The sequence below is a fragment of the Dermacentor silvarum genome, chromosome 10 (assembly GCF_013339745.2).
Source record: "Dermacentor silvarum isolate Dsil-2018 chromosome 10, BIME_Dsil_1.4, whole genome shotgun sequence".
Taxonomy (NCBI): domain Eukaryota; kingdom Metazoa; phylum Arthropoda; class Arachnida; order Ixodida; family Ixodidae; genus Dermacentor; species Dermacentor silvarum.
The window spans coordinates 149,979,075-150,002,178 of NC_051163.1; the positions used below are offsets into that span (position 1 = coordinate 149,979,075).

At 43.6% G+C, this 23,104-nt stretch overlaps 1 long non-coding RNA gene across 1 annotated transcript in view; it reads right to left on the bottom strand.

The window, feature by feature from the left end:
• The window catches only part of LOC119431068 (uncharacterized), a 109,441-nt gene that overhangs the window by 46,115 nt on the left and 40,222 nt on the right, over positions 1-23,104 (bottom strand). The window contains exon 2 of the long non-coding RNA XR_007463936.1: positions 11,778-11,886. This is a non-coding gene — a long non-coding RNA (uncharacterized LOC119431068). The remainder of the gene's footprint in view (positions 1-11,777; positions 11,887-23,104) is intronic.

Consider the following 23,104-nt stretch of genomic DNA (forward strand, 5'->3'; position numbering starts at 1 on the left):
GTGCACATGGGGTACTGTGAAAACACGTGAAAGGAATTCCACAGTTGCTGCAGCATCACGTCTGGATCTGTGGATCACTGAGCGGTTGTTTGATCACATGTCTGAATTTCTGTTGTCACTGAGCGGTTCTTTGATCATTAGCTTAGGCTGTCTGTTTTCTACATATTATATTACAGCAATGGCGTCAGAGTAGCTGCAAAAATGCGATTTGGCTGTACAATCGCAGGTTGGTTGCTTTTCTGACTGTTACATTGCTCTATTTGCTGCAACTGCCGCCAAATGTTGCTTTACCATGTCTGGTGAATGCCTTGAACGTGAACCACATTTGGATGATGCTTGTGAAAGTATAATACCCGGGCCACACGGGCAAAGTAAAGTACACTTTGAGCGAGTGCACTTCAGCACGCTGAGTGTCACTTTGGCGGTGCGCTGCTACACGAGGAAGAAAAGTGTTCTTTCAAATCGATGGCCATGGCAACCGGGAGTCAGACGGGAAAGCATATATTTACTAATATAAAGATGTGTGCACGAAAACAGTTTATTATTGTTAGAAACAACATTTACAAATGCTGGCAACGACGGCAACTTGACCAGCAACAGTCAAAACGACTCGATCCGCCAAACAACTGCGCAGTCATTATCCGGCGGGGTCGTGAACAGCCCGAGAGCGAGAGTAGTTTTGTTTTTTGCTGTTCTTGTTGTTGCGATGTGGCACATTTTATTATCTTGTAACGCAGCAATTTAAAAAAATGTTATTAAAAATTACTCCCGACTCTTTCAATATCACTTTATGTATGTTCTAAGCATTGCTAACGAGGCTACACACTTCGCCGCCGCGAAGTGAGTTCGCCGAACACACTCGCCGGCGAGTGCACTCTGCAGTGAGTGTCACTAAGCGTTCCCGTGTGGCAGCCTGCGAATGACACTTGCTGCGAAGTGCACTCGCTCAAAGTGCACTTTACTTTGCCCGTGTGGCACGGGTATAACATACTCCTTGTATGTAAAGAAAACTATCACACCAGCAAGTGTGGTGGAGTCACTGATGAAATAGAAGTTGAAAAACGAAACGTTCTCGGCGCTCGCCACTAGGGTACAGCGCATGCGCACTCGGAACATACAGAAGGCGGATTATGCCACAGCCATGTTCTTTGCTTCAGGGCACAAGTTTGCCGTAAACACTGTACATTCAGAAGAATTTGGAAATTTATTGCCTTTAATTTCGAAGCTGGTTCCTCGAAGAGTCAATTTTTCCCTTCAGGCCATTTTTCCTTCAAATTGTTGTCTCCGGGTCCATTTCATCCGTGGACAATATTACGAGGTATATTTTAAAGCATGAAATACTTTAGCTCCCATTATCGGTGACCTTCAAGTGACCTTGAGCCTAAAGCCAGAGCCGTTATTCGGGTATAGGGACCATAATTCGGGCACTCAAACGAGAACACATGGGCACTCAAAAGAGAACATCCGCGCATCGTTGTGAGAACAAAACGAGATCATTCAGGCAACCAGTCAAAATTTAAGAAAATGCGGTCTTTGGCCCCAACTCTAGCTTTGTACAGGACCGCACTACATATGCTAGACACTCCCCAAACAAGTTACAAAAAATATTGCTTCCGATTTCGTCAGTTTCCGAAGCCGTCCGCGAAGTTGAAGTGTCCATTGCCGCCTGTATAGCTCGTCACTATTGTCTTTCTGCATCCTTCTCCTGATGCCTAACTCGCCTAACACATCGAGAATAAGCATATTCAACAATAAAAAAATATTATGCATAAACTTTTTCAGCAATAGGGTTGATACAGAAGGCAGAAAACTGAAAGTGGGCTTTGCCCCACTCCACCTATGCCTTCGTTTGCAACTTGAAAAAGGTAGCTCTTATCTGTGAATCATAGCTGTACATATGTACATACGATGAATTTGTTTTACATCCCGTGTGTGACACCACTGAAGCCAGAAATCTTGTATTGGTCAATCTCCTCTGGTCGGGCTTTCAAAAGAGAGTCACATGCCAAACTTTCCTCAACCTGTGCTCCTGCTCCAAACCAAACAAGTGATGTTTTCTGCCCGCCATGCGGTTTTGTCACAAGACATCTAGCAAGAAACTTTGTACCCAATACAACCCCCCCCCCCCCCCCCCCCATCAGCAAGAAACTACAAAAATTCTCGGTACGTTGCCTGTAGGCAACACTGATCAATAAAGGATTGACGTATCATACTTTTACGATTTCCTTTTGACAATAACACTGATGCGACAAAACTATTTTTGGAACGCATTGTAGTTGGACAACTCATCAAAAGATGTCACTACTATCAATTTTGCCACCGCTGGCAACGGCTCTGGTTGGTAACCCGTAAACTATAAGAACTTATCACATACGCTTCGTGTGCAGTCAGGGCGAGACACTCATGCAACCAATGCTGAAACGTTACCTGAATGGCAAGACAAGCTGACGACGTCAGAGTAACCGAAATAAATTGCCCAAACTTGCGACTTAACATTGTTTAAAAATAGGACCTACGCTGATTAGCACATCAATAGAAGCTGCACTTTCCACTTCCTCACTCAAAAAATGAAATAAAAGCTTTCTAAGCTGCGTTTGATACCGATACTTTACAGACGATAACCATGAGCTTTTCAATTTCACTGTATAGTGTGGTTTCACGACAGCGAGACTTTCGCCTTATAGTGTGCCTTTAGGGCAGCGTGCACCGCAATGCAGTGAAGCCACAGTATAAGGCGATATTCGCTCTGCCATGAAGCAACACCTAAAGGCAAAAATTCACATATAATCCACACTCCACATGTTGGAGCTCCCCTCCGCCATATTTCATGGTCGCCATTTTGCATTTTGGCTATGTTAGTAATTCAGCATTTCAGGCAATCCCTGCCGAGTGTGAATAGTCCGTCGGCTACTCTATATCACCTTATATTAGTGTGCATATTTACCGTTTTTTTCCTTGGGTTCTCCAACTGGCACCCTTGATTTAAAATCATGACCACTTTATAATCGAATAAATACGGCACTTATTGTGTCAGTACCCCTTTAAACTTTGCAGTTAAGCTTGTGAACAGCTCAAGAACATTTCAGCTGCCACATTCCCTTAGTGTGTATTAGAACAGTGTGTAATACGCATAAGTCAGATGACCAAGTGGATACTCACTCACTAATATTTGTACAGGCTATGTACTCACTCACATTCGTGATTACTTCCATTCACATTCACACTTACATGAACTTATACTCACTGAGCTCACCTACAATGTAATGTCAAATCACATGTGCCGACAGTCACAGTCATTGGCATTCACGTCTACTCAAACCTGCCATTCCTCACTCCTGTTCATGCTCACATCCTTTGACACAAACACCCGTGAAATCAGTGCAGAGAGAGAGAAACAATCAGTGTGCTCAGGAATAAGTATGCCGACTTATGGTAGGAAGATACCCTTGCTGTATTTATAAGTACTTAACAAAACAAGCACTCAAGCTAGGAAATACAATTATATCAAATGTGACTATCAAAGTTCCCTACTACCATTGTGCTGATAGGTTTGTGGTGATCGAAGGACGAGCATGTTGGGGACATAGTACTACATCATACATATCTATCTCGTACATATCATCTGTATACAACCATATTATCTGTATATACATGTTATACCAGCTGTGATCAACAAAGACGATGAATTCATTGCTGGAGTATGCTGTAAGTGGTATATCTGGTTTCGGTCAGGTCGGTCATTGTTCTGAAAGTTGGTGTGACATGTTGACGTGCAGTAACATCTAGTGTGACGACATGGTTAGAGGTAAAATGAAGCAATGTACAAACTTGAAATTCCGATATAAACTTGAGAGAAAGCCAAGGGAATGTCATGACATTCTGCACCGGGTGTATAGAAACAGTGCTTAATCGAAAAAGTGCATGTTCTATGAGTATTACAAGCGCTTCCGTTGTGGTAGGGACAGCATGAAAGGCGTGCAATGACCAACGCAATGTAAATGCTGAACTTAACCGTATCCCACAAGCTATTTTCTCAGAACGTATGGAAGACGTCTACACGCATTCACAAGAGCGAACAAACATGGGAGGCGGTTATATTGAATGACAATATTTATAACAACAGTATTTCTGCATACAGGTAGTGCTTTTCCAACAAATCATGAACTCAACCATTCACCATACTTATTGATCACAGATTGCAGTATGATTGAGTAAATTGAAATACAAGGTGCATTTCCAAAGAAATTAAACTTGCGATGAAGATTAGTTCCAAAAAAAGTTTATTTAGACAACAGTGGCCAGAGTTTAGGCCAAGCTGCATTCAGAATAAGATACACCTCGAAGTTCTCAGCATAGCTACAAAGTCACAGCAGCGTATAACGGATGGTGTGGTCATATTTCCCTTTAAGCAATATTCTGTGAAGCCCTGTGCATGCAAGGGCCAGAACCCTTTCGATGCAGTATGAACACCACATAAATCAATCAATCAGTTGTTCTATAAGAAACTGTGCGCCCTAAACAATGAGTGCTTCTTTCCCATCTGTGACAAAGCATGCGGTATAAGAGGCACTCCTTCCGTGAAAAGGACGCAGCGCAGTGGGCGCAGGGATATGACCACTCTGCCGTACAACTGCAAACTTGCTGCTTGAGGTTAGAACTATGAGCAAGTGTGTTCGGGCACAAGTGGCACTGCAAGGGGCACACATAATCCAACTGCTACAATGTTGCCAACACTGAAAGAGGGAACTGTGGCAGTGACCATGGCTGCAACTGCAAAGACTCCTTGTCTAGAGGCTGCAGCGTGAATATGAGTGGCATAATGTCAGGCAGGGCATCCCTGCTAGCTGTTGCGACTCTGGCTTTGGCTTCGGCCCCGGCTGTCATTTTCACTAAAACTGTGCATGGAGGCTTGATGGGCGGACACTTGCATTCTTTGAAGTTTCCAGATTTTTGAGATAGAGTTTCTGAGCTGCACAAACACTGGCTGCACCTGCATGAAGAGTCCAGTTGGCAGCACATTAGACACGCCAAAACCTTAACACCAGAGGAAACTTTAGGTGGGAGACATAGCACAGATAACCTTTTCCCAGAGCTGCTGCAACTTTCTTGTTTTCCTTTTGTAAGAAAAATGAAAATAGATATCATTACAACACACTTGCTCTTAGAAAACAAACCTATACAGTTTTCATGAATGTGCTCTTGTAAGACTATTCACTGAACAATAAAAATATAGTAGCTAAATATTCGCCCAAATTCACAATTCTTCTTTTAAAGGCTGTCTAAAGTGCCATCCTCTAGGCAATCATCTAATTATCATGCCGATCGCTACTGCGATTAGTGGGTGCCCAAATGCAAGCAACGAGAATGTTCCAAGTAAAATATTTGCGATAACAAGCCCTGATCTTAGTAAATACATACTCAACGTCTGAGTGATAACAGATTAAAAAAAAAAAAAAACTTTCTGCAGCTTTATGAGCAGTAACTGAGGTGCTGATCAAGAAATAAATAATCACCCTTTGATCAAGCATATAAGTTACTCTTGATGAGAAGCAAGCCATAGAGTAACAACCGCTACCAAATATTCTTGCTAAAATTTCACTGCACAAGTTAAAGTGTATACAGTATAGACCACTTATAACGTAACCGCTTCTAGTGCAGGACTGGATATAATACGGTCTTATAATACCGTTAATTTTCCATAGCATTCGACGTACATGCGTATCACTTATAGTGCAGTTGCGAGACACGAAATACCGGTTACAGTGTGGCTGCCTGGAAGTTCGGCAGTCAACCTAGACGGCAAACGCTCCCCTCAAGCCACAAATACCGTATTTACTCGAATCTAACGCGCACTTTTTTTCCGATAAAACAGGTCCAAAAATTGCGTGCACGTTAGAATCGAGTACGACTCTAAATCTGCATTACCATATAGCCATCGGCATTTCAAAATGGCCGCCTCGCACACGCGTCGAGCCTAGCTACTCCCGAGCCTAGCTACCGTAGCTTCCTCCATGTGCTGCAGTACACGTGCTTAGGCAATAGTCTACCGTCTGTCTTCACGTTCTCCGCGTCTGCTCTATCAGCATGAAGTACCGAGTTCATCAAGATGCCGTATTTAAAAGGAAAGTGATCATGTGTGCGGAGACGGACGGAAATCTGGCCGCATCACGGGCGTTCGCAGAATCCGAAACTTGTGTTCGGGTCTGGCGCAAATACAAGGAGAGGATTTTCGCCAGCAAAGCAATGTGGAACGGTTTCAGTGGACCAAAGCAGGGCGTAACCTGTGACGATCCATTACAGCGATACGATCACCTTGGCCCTATCTTGAAAGCAATCTGCGATAGGGAAAGTCCGCCGCGCGCCGTGTTTTCGCCGCTTATAGGTCGCGTTGAAGCGAGAGGCATGATAGCAGGAAGGTCAATTCGCTCGCCGCGCTTCGTCACTCAAGGGTTTTGACAGTTCGTTTCCGCGGTCAATGAGCGAGATGTCTTCATGTTTGCTTGTGCGCACGTGACACCGTGCTTGATAATATATTCAGTAAGCGAATACGGAACCTAGAGCACTGTGACAGCGATGGCAGAAATGCGCCTGGAGTGTCCATTATTGGAATAAAATAGGTGTTTTGGCTATAGTGCGGTACCGTTTATAGTGCAAATATTCGCAACTCCCGCGACTTACGTTATAAGCGGTCTAGACTGTAGTCCAGGGGTTCTAAAGCTTTCTGGCCTTGGGGAAGCCTAGCTTTCCCGTAGTGCCGCGAAGCTCTCCCCCTCTTCCTCCTTCCACCAATATGCTTATACACAGGCATTTTCACTGCCATTAAGCTGAATGGCAGTAGACACTGAAACTGTTGTTCAACTGAAGAGCAGTCTACTTGGAGGGGTTCCGGAAAAAAATCCCTTGGTAGAAATTGCCACGAATAAAATGGCCCCAGAGGAAATTGTGTGCATGTAAAGTAGCAAAGGTTTGTCTCTAAGGTCAGATGTCAGCGGTGTTGTAACATCACGCGACACTAATACAATTCAGCGAATCCTCATGAAAGGTGTTGGCATACGAAAGACCTTTTCCTATGGAACACAACCAGAAAGCACATTGCAGAAAGCAAACACAAAAATGTATATTGGACAAATTGCAATCGGGAGTTCCCCAGCTGTGCTCCAACAGTGTTGAAAGTGATAAGAATTTTTTGGCCTGAAGAAACGAATGCGACACAGAAAATAGCCCAGGACAGAGTGAATCAAAACCACAATCTAATTGCGATGCACGCTATAGTGGAGGACTCCAAATTAATTTTGAACACCAGAGGATTTTTAACTTGCACATAAATCCAAGTACACAAACATTTTTACATTTCGCCTTCATCAGAATGCGGCCACCGGGGCAGAGATTAAACCGATGACCTCTACTTCAGCAGCTCAATGCTGTAGCCACTAAGCTACCACGGGGAGTCTCTCGCCAATTATGCCACCACCAAGTTCTTTGCTTCAGGGCAGAAGTTTTTTCTACAAACACTAAAAAAAGAAAACAAGATAAAAGGCGCCAAAGAAAAACAGAAAGCATGTGAAAACGAAGTTTGCATACTTATAGTGCTAAGATCGCGATCTTGAAAGCAGTTATCGCCTAACGTAGCACAACAAAGGTGAAAAAAAAATTATGAAGCCATGTGCGCCTCAGACCAGCTGACAGCCATTACCTCAAGAAGCGACAATGCGGAAATTAAGATGCAGCGCTCAAATCTTCAATTCTTTGGGTTAGAAGATGAGTCCAATGAAGATTGGGCAATGTCCGAGCAAAAAATAATTAACTTTTACTGAGAAAAAGTTGGAGATGACCACCACTAGCCATCAATTCGAGCGCATTCACCGATTCGGGAAATATAGCTCTGAGAAGCGACGGCCAATAATTGCAAAGTTGACCTATTTCAAAGGACAAAGCACTCATCCTGTCATCAGGGCCCAAACTAAAAAAAAAAACAAAAACAAAAAAACTTTGAAATCCATGAAGATTTGTGGGCACAACTGAGGGCACAAGCGAGGACACAAGCGAGGGCACAAGCGAGGGCACAAGCGAGGGCACAAGCGAGGGCACAAGCGAGGGCACAACTGATAAAATTCGCTAAGCAACAGAAAAAGAAGTACACGCTGTAAGTTGGCAAACTGCACATGAACTCAAAAACCTATATCTTCAATGTCGCTACTGATACTGTCGTGGAGTTACATTGATAGCTGATACGCAACAAGTGTGCACACATCCTCAAACAACACAAACCGGTTGTCATTTCTTCCACCTTATCAATATTATTCACTAATGTACGAAGCATACTACCAAATGCGCTCATGCCTCATCTTTTCTTGAAGACAGTGATTCTGATATCGCTTTCACTGAAACATGGCTACATCCCGATATCCACGACTGCGAAGTTCTTTACAGCTGCAACTCATTTAATATATACAGGCGTGATCGCATTCATAGGAGAAGAGGAGGTGTACTTTCAGGCATTAAAAATCACTCACATTATTTGATATTGATACGGATTCCGATCTTGAAATCACCTCGACAGCTTACATTACATCTTCCACCAAACTAGTAATAGGCAACTATTACGAAACAGCGCACCAAACTCTGATCACTCATTTTCAGATAAACTGCGTGAAAGCATTGTAAGAGCATTTGAGCTCTGCCAGGTTGACGTCACTTATTTACTCACCCTTTCAATTTTCCACACATCAACTGGGCACAGCTCTCATCATCTTCTACCCTGCTTCAACAAGCTTCATTAACTTCACTTTAGACTTCAACCTGTTTGAAGTAGTTACACAACCTACCTGTGGTGCGAAAATACTAGATCTTAGGGCTAGCCATCGATGTTTAATTGACAATAACTAAGTGGCGCCTAAGCACACAGCTCTGCAAGCCGTACGCTTGAGCCAGAGTTCGAACAAGGACCGCCCATGCGTCTTGTACAAGCACATGCCAAAGTCTCCCCACCGTGGTCTTCACTTCTCGAAGAGTTTTTAGATCTCTTCCATGCGCCTTCTCTTGAAGACCCGGTGCGCCACGACGTTACTCATCACATTGCAACTGAGGGAGCACCGGTTTTTGCACATCCTCGTCTTACTGCTGACTGTTACAAGATTGTGTGGCAAGGATTCAAGCACATGCTCAAGCATGGCTACGTCTGGCCCTCATCTGGTCCATGGTCATCACCACTACACATGGTCTCCAAGCCCTCCGGTGACTGAGACTGTGCGGCAACTACCGCACAGGGACGGTATCGGAGCGGTACCCAATCGCACAAATTCAGGACTTTACCATGTTATTGTATGGTTCACAATATTCAGCAAGATAGACCTAGTCAAGCCTTCCGATGTACATAAGACAGCCATAACACTTTTGGCATGTTTTTGTACCTCCAGATGCCATTTGGTCTGTGAAACGCCGCACGAACGTTTCAACAAATTTTCGATCAGGTTCTCCATGGTTTGAGCTGCTGTTTCACATACATCGACGACATCCTCGTCTTCAGCAGGCAAACACGCACTTCACCTGCGCCATGTGTTCGAACGACTACGAAAGTACGGGCTGGTCGTGAACGGCCCGAAGAGCCAATCAGCATTCCAGCAGCAGATGAAACTGACATATCTGCGAGGTGGACACTCACAGAATAGGCCCCCAGGTCTCAAACGCGTTTATGGTTTCTTTGCTAACTTCGTATATTACCGGTTTTTTTTCCGGTCTAAAGGTCGCACCTTTGTATAAGTTGCACCCCTGTCATAACAGCAGTTTTTCCACAAAAATATGTAAGTCACACCAATGTATAACATGCACCTATTGATTTGGTAAGCAATTTCAAAAAATTAGAGTGACGTTTCACTTCGTGAATGCGGGTAACCCACAAGCGTACGGGTGCCATTCCTATTAAATTGCAATTGCAATGATATGACACTCAAGGCGCATTTCTGTTGTCGTGGTCGCCGTAATGTTCGATATAAAGTATAATGGCGATATCATCATTCCCTCACGCCGTAAGCTGTATGTGCCAGTGAAGCGTGCAATGGTGAGCCAAATCACGCACAAAGGAAGATAGCAGGAAGGCAGCTCGGGAGGGACGAAGGATGGCTTGTTTTCTGGTAGCAACTGCGCATTTCACGCAGCGACGCATGCCGAATCTGCAAAGCGATCTGCAGATGTGACGACGTGAGGTCGGACGACGCACACTTGCGTAGCTGCTCTGTACACAGTGCTCCAAAACTCGATCACGAGAAGAATACGGTACCACCATAGCACACACACACACACACACAACCCGTAGCCAATGCCCAGTCAACCCAGTGCACTTCGCGTAGCCATAGCATTCAATGCGATTTGGATGGCAGTTTTTTTCCGTTTGTACGCAAAGCAGAGGTGTAAATACATGTGTACATCTGTGTTTGTAGAAAGCACAAGAACGTAAATATATTGCTTGCTTTCAATTTTTTACTTGTAGAGGATGTGGCATTAGGCTTTTTCAAGTACGATACCCTCAGAAGTGATCGAGGAAATCACGCTGCCTCTGGAAGATATGCATCCCTGATGGCTTCTAAAGAGTACCAGTGGCCATTTGCTCTCCGTTGCCTTGGTTCACAACTGTCAAAAAGTGTTATGGGGTTTGCTTATGCTCAACCATAAGTCCAATGCTGTACATTTAAGCTTGAGAACAAACTCTGCATAAGCTATGCATTTCAGCTTTAGGACATAAGAGTTGCCACAATGGTATGATGAGTAATAAACCAGTGTGTAACATGGTAGTCTTGTTGTATATTAAGTTTATAAATGAGTAATTAAAACATAAGCACTTAAGCTAGGAAGCACAATTAAATTAAATGTGAACTGCACCAATGATGTACTGAGAAATTTGCAAGAACCATAACTGGGCACACACTATTGTGCCCAGGAATCAAATGTTTGTGTCCGTTTTTTTTTGAAAGCTTCGTATATTATACGCAATTTCAAGAAACATATTGCCACAGTCATGAACACATATTCGGTCAGTCCATGTTCAAGATAAGCCAAACCTCTGATAAGGTGGCAAAGCAGTGAAGTTACATGAAGGCAGTCTTCAAGAAATCCTCATAGACAGTGGAGTCAACTAATCTCTAGTTAATACGACAAGAAGCTTTGTAGTTGAAGGACCTAGAAATATATCGATGCAGTTTAGAGCTGACCTACTACAACAAACAAATTAAGCGATCCACAAAAGAAACTACAAGACCCTGACCTTTAGGGGTTCTTCCCTGCATGCCAAGACATGTGATTGGACAGATGTCGCTGCTGTGAAAAGGATGCACCACAGTGCACACAGGAAAAGCAACGCTCTTTCGTGTGGTAGTGCAGATGGCGTGTCAGGTGGGAACTCCGAGTGTATGTTTCAGGGCACAGGTGGCACTGGTAGGGGCGCTCTCCTGTGTGGCTGCGCACATGTTGCTTGAGATTGGACCTCACACTGAACACTTTTGGGCAGAGGTGGCACTCGAAGGGACGTTGGCCCGAGTGTGTGCGCAGGTGAGCCGTCATGTTCTGCTTATGCTTGGTCTTGTAAGGGCACAGCCGGCAGCAATGCAACCTGCCATGCACAGACATGACCAGGTCGTACTGTTTCAGTGACCCTGATGACAAGGAATCTGCAAGTCACAGGGAACATGGGAAGGCGATACGAATGAAAACACTTCCCTCAACTAAAGTGCTAAACCTGGCAATCAAAAAGGACTGCTACAATTGTAGGCAATATACGCGATAACCTAACACACATGCTATAACCCAACACACACATTATTGTTATGGCAACAGTACCCCGATACAGTACATGTCTCACACCAGTTCCTATCTCTCTAAACATACATTACTAACCTGAATACATAAAAACCCCTGCTGGGTATAATAAAAGTCAGATTTGGTATGCAATTTCGATGTTATGCCTAAATAGTCAAAAACTTTGTATAGGTAGCACTACATTGTGCACTTGGATAATAAACTAAGAATTACATGTTTTCTGGCATAAAAGAACTTCAAGAATGCAGCACAACAAAAAGCATTATGTGAAATGAGAACACATGAAGCATATAAAATGAAATATTTATATTAGTGCAAAAAATTATCAAAGAAAATCAGCAAAATATGAAAGGGAAAAAATAATAAACACAGCACTTATATACGTTAGAATGGCACCAAGTTTGCGGATGGAGGCGAATAGAGCCGCATTTCTGCACACACCATAAAGCATTTCTAGTTTATAGCGCCAAGGGACACAGACAAAGACTAGAAGCAGATAGGATGAATGTTAGTCTTTGTTTGTGTCCCTTCCTGCTATGAACCAAAAAATATGTAACCGTACCAACTCGCCAAATTTTCCATGCTTTTGTAACAAAGGATTGTTTGTTTTACTGCAGTGTAAACATTTTTTCATGGTTGTTTCACAAGAGTTTCAATGAAAACAAAATACAACTAGTACATGGTGCTGGTGACCAATTCACCTATGAATGCTTTTGTCGCAAACACTACCACATCTACACACCTGAATAAACAACTATCTCACTATGCATAGCTCACTATCGCGAATGGATTCAACCTCGAGGCTGGCTATACATAGAGGCCGGATTAAGCAAGCCATTTTGATTTGCCTAAACACTCAAAAATACTTTGGATGTGTAATACTGCACAATGCACTCAACCATTTATTTGAGTACTATGCAGTATTTACGCATCACAGTATTTATACCATGCAGAACAACAAAAGTACCAACTGATATATATGAAGGAATATGTAAAAGAAGTAAACATGAAAGTATACGAAATGCAAAGGAAAAAAAAACACAAAAAAATATTCCTAGAAGAGAGAATGGCACCATGTTTGATGGTGGAAAAGAATGCAGCCAAATTCCTATGCATCAAGGAAGAGAATGTTTGTTTGTGGGTGGCACTGTAAAAATAGCTCACTACAATTCTTTTCCGACATTCCCTGTGTTAGCAGATCTGTGAAGACAGGTACAATACCATCCAATGGGTTACCTTGATGAAACTACATTCTCTACAAGTACATTGCACCGCTTTGTTTTATTTACCACAATAATTACAACTTGGTGACTGCAATAGAACCTGTTCATTTCTTGCATGATTCCAAGGGACAAACAGGGAAAAGGGAAGAATGGAAATTTCACTTGATACAAACACAGTCACATCACCATCACAGTTTTCAATCAACTTTTAAGGAATGCTGCAACTGAAAGAATCTAGTGCATGTATAACAATTCGAGTTGTTTATTTGCTCTCGGGTTTATTTGCCAACACATCACAGAGTTAAATCAGTAACTCAAACTGCTATGTCATGTAACAGGACAACCAGATGGATGCTTTCGGAGAAGTTCATGAGATGAATTCCTGATAAAGTCCAAAGCACACATCATCTTGAATGCACTGTAGGAGGAATCGACGCATCTGTAACAACACAGAGATCCCTGGTAATGCCAGCATGAATGCAAACAGCACATTAACACAAACATTTCCCCTTTGTATCAATCAACTTACTCAGGCTAGAGACAGACTACAACACTTACCCATATAATGTGGTAGCATTTATGTTTTATATAAACAATTCTCAACTCATGCAAAACATACTTAGTTGAGCCAACTACCCAGGCTTCACCATTTATCGAAAGCTGCAGAAGACAAATTTTAAAGTTTAAAAATTTGCAGGAAGAAGAGAGTTGGCACATATGGTGCCCCAGTCTCAAGCGTGCATTCTATTGTTTACTTGTTATATCACGGACGAGCAAACAAAAATGATATGTGTATTTTAGTAGAACCAACACGTGTAAAACATTTGTTTGCTCAGCCTTGATCATGTTCTGGGCAAAGAATGATAAAAGAAATGCCAGACTTCCTTTATCCCGGCATAGCCATGAAGTCACAGCGCCCTCTAAAGATTCGTAGACAGTGGCATCTTGTTTCCCTCATACTATCAGGAACTCTAATATGTGAGGAAGCTAGGAACCTCTCAGTGCAATCAAATAGTGTAGTCACTGGATTCAAGCTAAGATGTCGCAGTGCAAGTTATGTTAACAGGACGATGGGCCCTGGACCTCACAGAATGCAACCGTATCAAAATAGTGTACATTTCACTTTAGTTTACATTTTATCCACTTCAAGCAGCTCTGCCTAGGGTGGTTCGCGATAAATTTTAGTATATGCAAGTGCACTTTGCTGCCTAGCACCACAACCGCATGGTCGTGCTCTGCGCCAGGTGTACCATGTCTGCTCATGCCAAGATATGCTCATGCCCCTTAGTTTGGTGTTACAGCACACGTTTGTTTCACCAGTTAGATGAATATTTCATTTAGAGTGCATATACATTGACAGCCCATATAGAGGTACAAACGGCAAAATCTCAGTAACGGTGCTTCGTTAGTGGGCACAGGACATCAACAAACTGTTATTTACTGGGCGAGATGCGTTTACTACGCTACTGTACGATAAAATCAGTACACATACTAATGCAAAGGTAATATGCAAGTGACTGAAATCAAAACACGCTGTTAGGTCAGCAGTTTCACAGTTTTAATGTCATAGCATGGAATTCCCCCAGATTAGAACCCATTTCCCTATTTTCATAAACAATGCATAAAATCCCTAGATCTAGGAAAAGCTTGCCACAGCTGGGAGCACTGAATATTGAGGACAATAGAAGCCATACTATATTCCTCAAGCTATCAAACATCATAAAGGATAACATTTTTTACCAGTTGAGAAGCAAATGAGAGCAATGACACTAAAGAGAAGCTCAACTTTGCTTGCATATACGTAACAGTGCAACCTAGTAGTTCATAGAACCAAAATGTACTCGACATAAAACAAGTGATTAAGTATATTCATCAGATTTCACTCGCAAGTGCTGTTATGCGGGCATGAAATACAGCATATGTTTAAAGTGCCCATGACATGGTTGCCCAATAGCTGTCAGTTTATATATGCAATTGAGAGTAGATGGCCCAATATGGTTATACGCATTAAGAAACTCGGCTCCCAGCACCCATTTTAACCAGAAATTTCAATTTGAAATCACTGCCTCTCAGCTCTTCCCATTGACAGCAACTGCCATATCGGCAAGGCTTTGCGACGCAAGGAACTAACGGGCCACCTCTGTGTTGTCTACGTCGAAACACTTCGAGACCACATCGGCCGTCATTCTCTGCACGTTAAAGCACCCCACTGCGTAGCAATGTGGCAGCTCAAACTGTCCCCACAATTCCTTCACTAACGAATTGTGGGCGTGATAAAAAGCAGTAGCAAACTAAAGATCGCCGAAACACGCATACAAAAATGAAACGATGCTTGGTGTTCATTACGTATTTTCAGCTCCTGCAATCACTTCCAATCTTTGTAGTTCGAAATAGCATGGCCTTCAAAACCGGCTTTTGTCACCCGAGGAAGCAGTTTCTGGGGGGGCCATTCATTTAGTCATCACTCAGTGTCGCCAGACTGCTTATGCTTCAACTGCAACATTAAAAAATTCAAATACAAATGTTCTACAGCCTCTAATGCACTAAAACTTTGCCAGCTTGCTGTGGGACACATATTGTTTAACATACAATGCATAATTTAAGCTCAAAAATATGTTGTCATGGCCCCTTTAATGTAGAGTGCACTCTTCATCCAATGTTGTGCACCAGTTGGAACTTGGAGCACAAAACAAAGTAGGCTCACGGTCTCACACTTCAAGCGTGCAATTGTCCAGAGCATGTGAAAAAAAAAAAAAAAAATTGGACATAATAGTGATCAGCGTGGTTTGCAGTCTGCCATCCTTACTTCTAAAGGTTTTCCTTTGTGAATATGTGACAAGAGCAAATCTGTCCAAATTGGCGTCACTAAATGTCACTGATGGTTTCTCGAGGGTTTGAGTGCCCACTAGAGCATGTTGTTGCCAGTTTGCAAATAATAACCAATGCGTTGAGGTTTGCTTATGCCCAGACACAAAATTTTTAGGCTCTGTTTTGTGCTTAATTAGTACCTATTGACCAAGTAATGATGGCAAAGAAACTCATTTGCTTAAGCACATGACGACTGTTAAGCTTGTATAAAACGACCAATCGCAGTTGCGATTTCAAAAAACACCTCATGCCCTGTGACGTATGAGGCACGCCTGGAAACAGCAATTATCATGTGAGCGCGCCGACCTGTGACGCACGCTGGCGCACCACTTACCATGGCATCTGTACTACTGTTTCGTCTGCTAGTTTGGTGCTAGTTTGGTGGGAAATGTGTGCATTGCTACACCACTGTAATGCTTCTTTGCATAGAACAGTACTGCACAGCACGATCCCGGCATTACAGTTTTAGTATGTCTGTAAACTTCTTACTGTTGGTGGTTTACAGAGTAACTGGAGAGGTGTACGGAAGAAATAACGCTGGTAGCAAATTCTGGTGATGCTGTGTCTGAACAAAGAGCATGCTAAACTACTACTCCAACTTCCGTATTCTAATTAAATCCTGGTATAAAGCAACATTAGTGCCATAATAATTCATCCTTTGATAATGGCACATTTAAATGCCCATGAATATTGTTTATTTTCTACCTAAATGTGCAAAATACATCGAGAATAAGCATATTCAACAATAAAAAAAATATTATGCATAAACTTTTTCAGCAATGGTTGATACAGAAGGCAGAAAACTGAAAGTGGGCTTTTCCCCACTCCACCTATGCTTTCGTTTGTAACTTGAAAAAGGTAGCTCTTATCTGTGAATCATAGCTGTACATATGTACATACGATGAATTTGTTTTACATCCCGTGTGTGACACCACTGAAGCCAGAAATCTTGTATCGGTCTGTCTCCTCTGGTCGGGCTTTCAAAAGAGAGTCACATGCCAAACTTTTTCCTCAACCTGTGCTCCTGCTCCAAACCAAACAAATGATGTTTTCTGCCCGCCATGCGGTTTTGTCACAAGACATCTAGCAAGAAACTTTGTACCCAATACCAAAACTCAGCAAGAAACTACAAAAATTCTTGGTACGTTGCCTGTAGGCAACACTGATCAATAAAGGATTGACGTATCATACTTTTACGATTTCCTTTTGACAATAACACTGATGCGACAAAACTATTTCTGGAACGCGTTGTAGTTGGACAACTAATCAAAAGATGTCACTACTATCCATTTTGCCACCGCTGGCAACGGCTCTGGTAACTTGGTAACCCGTAAACTACAAGAACTTATCACATACGCTTCGTGTGCAGTCAGGGCGAGACACTCATGCAACCAATGCTGAAACGTTACCTGAATGGCAAGACAAGCTGACAACGTCAGAGTAACTGAAATCAATTGCCCAAACTTGCGACTTAATATTGTTTACAAATAGGACCTACGCTGATTAGCACATCAATAGAAGCTGCACTTTCCACTTCCTCACTCGAAAAATGAAATAAACGCTTTCTAAGCTGCGTTTGATACTGATACTTTACAGACGATAATCATGAGGTTACAAAAATGGAACCAACCGCCATATTTATTCGAATATCAGGCAAGGCTTTTTCCCACAATCTTTAGCCTCGAAATTCTTGCTAAAATTTTACTGAACATCGGTTAGATTGTGTAGTCCAGGGGTTCTCACCAGACTATAAGCGAATTTTGCCTTGAGGAGTGGCTTCACGGAATCGCAAATTTCGCTGTATAGTGTGGTTTCACAACAGCGAGACTTTCGCCTTATAGTGTGCCTTTACGGCAGCGTGCACCCCAATGCCGTGAAGCCACAGTATAAGGTGATATTTGCTCTGCAGTGAAGCAACACCTAAAGGCAAAAATTCACATATAATCCACACTCCACATGTTGGAGCTCCCCTCCACCATATTTCATGGTCGGAATTTCGGTTTTGGCTATGTTAGTAATTCAGTATTTCAGGCAATCCCTACCGAGTGTGAATAGTCCGTTGGCTACTCAATATCACCTTATGCTAGTCTGCATATTTACCTTTTTTTTATTGGGTTCTCCAACTGGCACCCTTCATTTAAAATCGTGACCGCCTTATAATCGAATAAATATGGCAGTTATTAAGAGTCAGAGTTATTGTGTCAGTACCCCTTTAAGCTTTGCAGTTAAGCTTGCGAACAGCTCAAGAACATTTGAGCTGCCACATTCCTTTAGTATGTATTACAACAGTGTGTAATGAACACCACACAAATTAATCAATAGGTTTTGCTATAAGAAACTGTGTGGCGTAACAATGAGCACTTCTCCCCTGTGTGACAAGGCATGGCGTATAAGAGGCACTCCTTCCGTGAAAAGGACGCAGCGCAGTGGGCGCAGGAATATGGCCACTCTCCCGTACAAATGCAAACATGCTGCTTGAGGTTGGAACTATGAGCAAGTGCGTTCGGGCACAGGTGGCACAGCAAGGGGCACACATAATCCAATTGCTACAATGTTGCCAACACTGAAAGAGGGAACTGTGGCAGTGACCATGGCTGCAACTGCAAAGACTCCTTGTCTAGAGGCTGCAGTGTGAATATGAGTGGCATAATGTCAGGCAGCACGCCCCTGCAAGCTGTTGCAATCCTGGCTTTGGCTTCAGCTGTGGCCCTGGCTGTCATTTTCACTAAAGCTGTGCATGGAGGCTTGATGGGCAGACACTTGCATTCTTTGAAGTCGCCAGATTTTTCAGATAGAGTTTCGGAGCTGCCCAAACACTCGCAGCACCTGCAAGAGTCCAGTTGGCAGCATATTAGACACACCAAAACCTTAACACCAGAGGAAACTTTAGGTGGCAGAAAAAGCACAGTCAACCTTTTCCTGGAGCTGCTGCAAGTTTCTTTTTCTCTCTTTTAAGAAAAATGAAAACAGATGTCATCACAACAGACTTGCTCCTAGAAGACACACCTATACATTCTTCATGAATGTGCTCCTGTACAGTCATTGACATAACAATCAACATATAGCAGCTAAATATTCGCCCATATTCGGAAAACTGCTTTTAAAGGCTGTCTGAGTGCCATCCCCCAGGCAATCGTCTAATTATCATGCCGATCGCTACTGTGATTAGTGGGTGCCCAAATGCCAGCAACGAGAATGCTCCAACTAAAATATTTGCGTTAACAGGCCCTGATCTACCACAAACGCCTTTTAATAGATATTCAGCTTCTGAGTGATACAAGCAGAACTGATTTAAAAACATTTCTGCAGTTCTATGAGCAGCAAATGAGGAGCTGATCCTGAAATAAATAAAGAAAAACCCTTTCATCTAGCATATAAGTTATTCTTAATGAGTGTCAAACTATAGAGTAAGAACCGCTTCCAAGTATTCTCGCTAAAATTTCACTGCACAAGTTAAACTTGTGGTGTGAAACTTGTGTAGTGCAGGGGTCCTAAACCTTTCTGGCCTTAGGGAACCCCACCAGCTTTCCCATAGTGCCACGAAGCTCTTCCCCTCTCCCTCTTTCCAACATTATTGCCACGACAACTTGGCCACATTCAAGTAGCGCGTCCTTCGTATTGGACACAGTGCGCGCCATACGGTGATGTTGTTCAGCAACAACAGGCAGTGATCATCGTGGCATGAGTACCCGATTGGACCCGGCTCGCATGTGCCACGCACACTAGGTATCCCGCGAGGTGAAAGAAGATGACGGTTCGACGCCAGTTTTAGAACGCGACTACCGGGCATTCTTCATGAGCGCAGGGACTTTGAGTCGTGGGCACAGGTTCGCCCTTAATAAATATATAGTTGTTTTATTACCCTGTGTTCCTCAACATCGTTACATTTCTGGTGGAGGTGTGGGGTATGAGTCGTGAGCCCCGTGGAACTGACACCTGTGCACCAGAGGACCAGCCACCATCTTCGAGGTGACTTGCCCGAAATTCGGCCCTCTTCTCTTCATGCCAAGGGAAATTCAGACAACAGACGCCACCACAATGACTAACCAGGTAACACCGGCACAGATGGTCGTAACCCAACCTCTCAAGCCGCCAACATTCCATGGTGACTCGTTTGAAGACGTGGAAAACTGGTTGGAACTGTTCGAGAGAGTGGCGAGCTTTAATGAATGGGATGAAAGACAGAAGCTCCGTAACGTAACGCTTTGGAGGACTTTGCAAAAACGTAGTATGAAAACCACGAACCCTCTTTATCCTCTTCGGAGGAATTTAGACAACTGCTAGCTACATACGCCAGCACGGATCGTAAAGAAAAGGTGGAAATTGCACTTCAAGCTAGGAACCGGCTCACAAACAAGAACGTGGTAATGTACATTGAGGACATGTCCCGCCTGTTCAAGTGTGTTGATACGAACATGAGTGAAGATAAGAAGCTGTGCCATCTCATGTGTGGAGTAAAGCAAGAACTCTTCGCAGTTCTCGTCCGCAACCCATCCGAAGCAACGACCATCGAAAAGAAGCTGGAACAGCGGGCTTCCCAATACAACCATGAGGCAAGCTATGCACCTGCCCATGCCTTCTCTGGAGGCATGTCGAACGACATTGAAGGCCTACGGGAGCTCATCCGCTCAGTGATCAGGGAAGAGCTCAACAAGTTGCAGACACCTCAGACTCCAACTGCACTATCCATTGTCGACGTTGTCCAGGACGAACTGAGGCAGGTCATATGGGATCCAAAACGTGAGCCACAGCCGATGCGGCGCACCCCAACATATGCCGATGTACTCAGACAAATCGCAGTACAGAGTAGTGCACCTCGTCTTTTGGAACGAACGGCTGCCTATCCACCTCCAGCGAAGGCCACGGAAAAGTGACGTGTGGCGTGACCATGAGCACAGGCCTCTGTGTTTTTACTGGGGAGAAGTGGGTCACCTGTATAGGTTCTGCCCGTACCGTCAAGCTGAATCAAGGGGTTTTCCCTTAAGTGCACCATGCCCCCGAAACGGTGAATGACCAGCAGAGATTGAAGAATACTTGTCCACGCGCCAAACCCCCATTACTCCTTGCCAACATCAACCACGGTCACCATCGCCCATGTGCTACCGATGGCCTAGCCTAGCCCACACGCAGGTGTCCAAGATTGCCAAGGCGTCATTCACCAAGCCCACACCAGGAAAACTGAAGCAAGCGACCTGTGGAGGTGAGGCCGCTGATAACCAGAGTTACGAAGATCCTCCAACACGTTTCCAATGCGATGACGAGATAATTCCAGTAAACAGGTGCAGGAACAAAAAGATTACATCAGATTTGCGGTTGATAATAGACGGATGCGAGCTGAATACCTTAGTCGACACCGGCGCTGATTATTCGGTAATAAGCTATAAGATGGCGAATAAAGTGAAAAAAGTTGTGACGCAGTGGACTGACCTGCACATACGCATGGCAGGCGGTCATCTTATTACGCCCCTTGGCTGATGCACCACAAGACTTAAGATAAAAGGCTTCATATACTTTTCTGACTTTTATTGTACTGCCAGAATGTTCAAGGGAACTTATATTGAGAATAGATTTTCTACAAACTAATGGTGCCATAATTAACCTAGGTAGGCCCAGTGTGTCTTTCTTGACAAAACAAGCTATGCGTGAAGAATCAGAGGCTTGATGCGCTGCGCGTCATTGATGATGATGTAACTGTGCCGCCACGCTGCAGTATAATGGCTCTTGTGGAGAATGAAAAATTTTACGACCACGAAGGCATAGCGGGGGGAAACATAGGGCTCTTTTTGAACAAAGGTATTTGCGTGGCTCGGGGTCTTGTTCACTTAAGCAATGGCGGTGCAAATGTCGCATTTAGGAATTTCGAAAATGAATTCCAACACATTGCACAAGGAACAGCTATTGCCTATTCTCACGAGCTCTGTGTAGCAACTAAACTAGGCAGCCTAACGAGAACATCAACTGCTCTGCCAGGAACATGCAGTGTCAAGACATAGATTACTGTCAACTCGTAACTCCCGGAAGCCCAAAAGAAATAGATATATGCCCTGATAAAGGATTTTTCTGACTGCTTCTCCACTTCCTCGAATGTACGGCGCACTTCTGTTGCAAAGCACAAAATCATAACAGAGGATGCCACAAGACCAGTATGCTTGCACCCCTGTCGAGTTTCACCAAAAGAAAGGGAGATCATCAAGAAGCGAGTAGAGATGCTTTCAGATGACGTTATTCAGCCTTCGAGCAGTCCAGGGGCGTCTCCTGTAGTGCTCGTTAAGAAAAAAAGATAACACACATTGATTATGCGTCGTCTACGGTAAATTGAACAGTGTAACTAAGCGGGATGTACACCCCCTTCCATGTATCGACAATAAATTAGATCGGCTCCAATAGGCAAAGTTTTTCTCCTCCCTGAATCTCAAGAATGGGTTGCCTCTACAAATTTAAAGCGCTTCCATTCGGCCTTTGTTCCGTGCCTGCGACGTTCCAGCGAATGATGGACACTGGGCCTCTTCGATTATCCGTCTCTGACAGTCCCGGACTGTCCGAAAAACTGCATACGCAACGCTCATTGGCTGAAAGCACTGTCTCGGGCAGTCCGGGACTGCCAAGAACGGATAATCGAAGAGGCCCACTGTGCTCGCAGGATTATAATGGTAGTCGTGCTTAGTATATTTGGATGATGTGGTCGTATTTTGAGCAACATTTAACTAGCATCTTGAGCAACTGCGACTAGTATTAGAAGCTATTCACGCAGCAGACTTGACAATTAGGCCGGAAAAATGTCAATTCGGCTTCGATGAACTTCGGTTTCTTGGACACGTCATCAGTGCTGAAGGCATTTGGCCAGATCCCAAAAAGACAGCGGCTGTTGCAAGGTCCCGACACCCACATAAAAAAAGTCAGTGTGATGTTTTTTGGGTTTATGCGCGATCTACAGAAGATTTGTCGAAAGCTTTTTAAAGATTGCTGAGCCCCTTACAATACTAACAAGAAAAGACGTACCTTTTATGTGGAAAAGCGAACAAGACGCCTTTGATGAGTTAAGGAAACGCCTACAAGCTTCTCCAATTCTTGCCCATTTTGATGAGAAAGCCGACATTGAAGTTCATACCGATGCGAGCAACGTCGGCCTCAGTGTCATACAAATGCAGTGAAAGAACGATCAGGAGAAAGTAATAGCTTATGCCAGCCGTAAGCTCTCGAAAGCA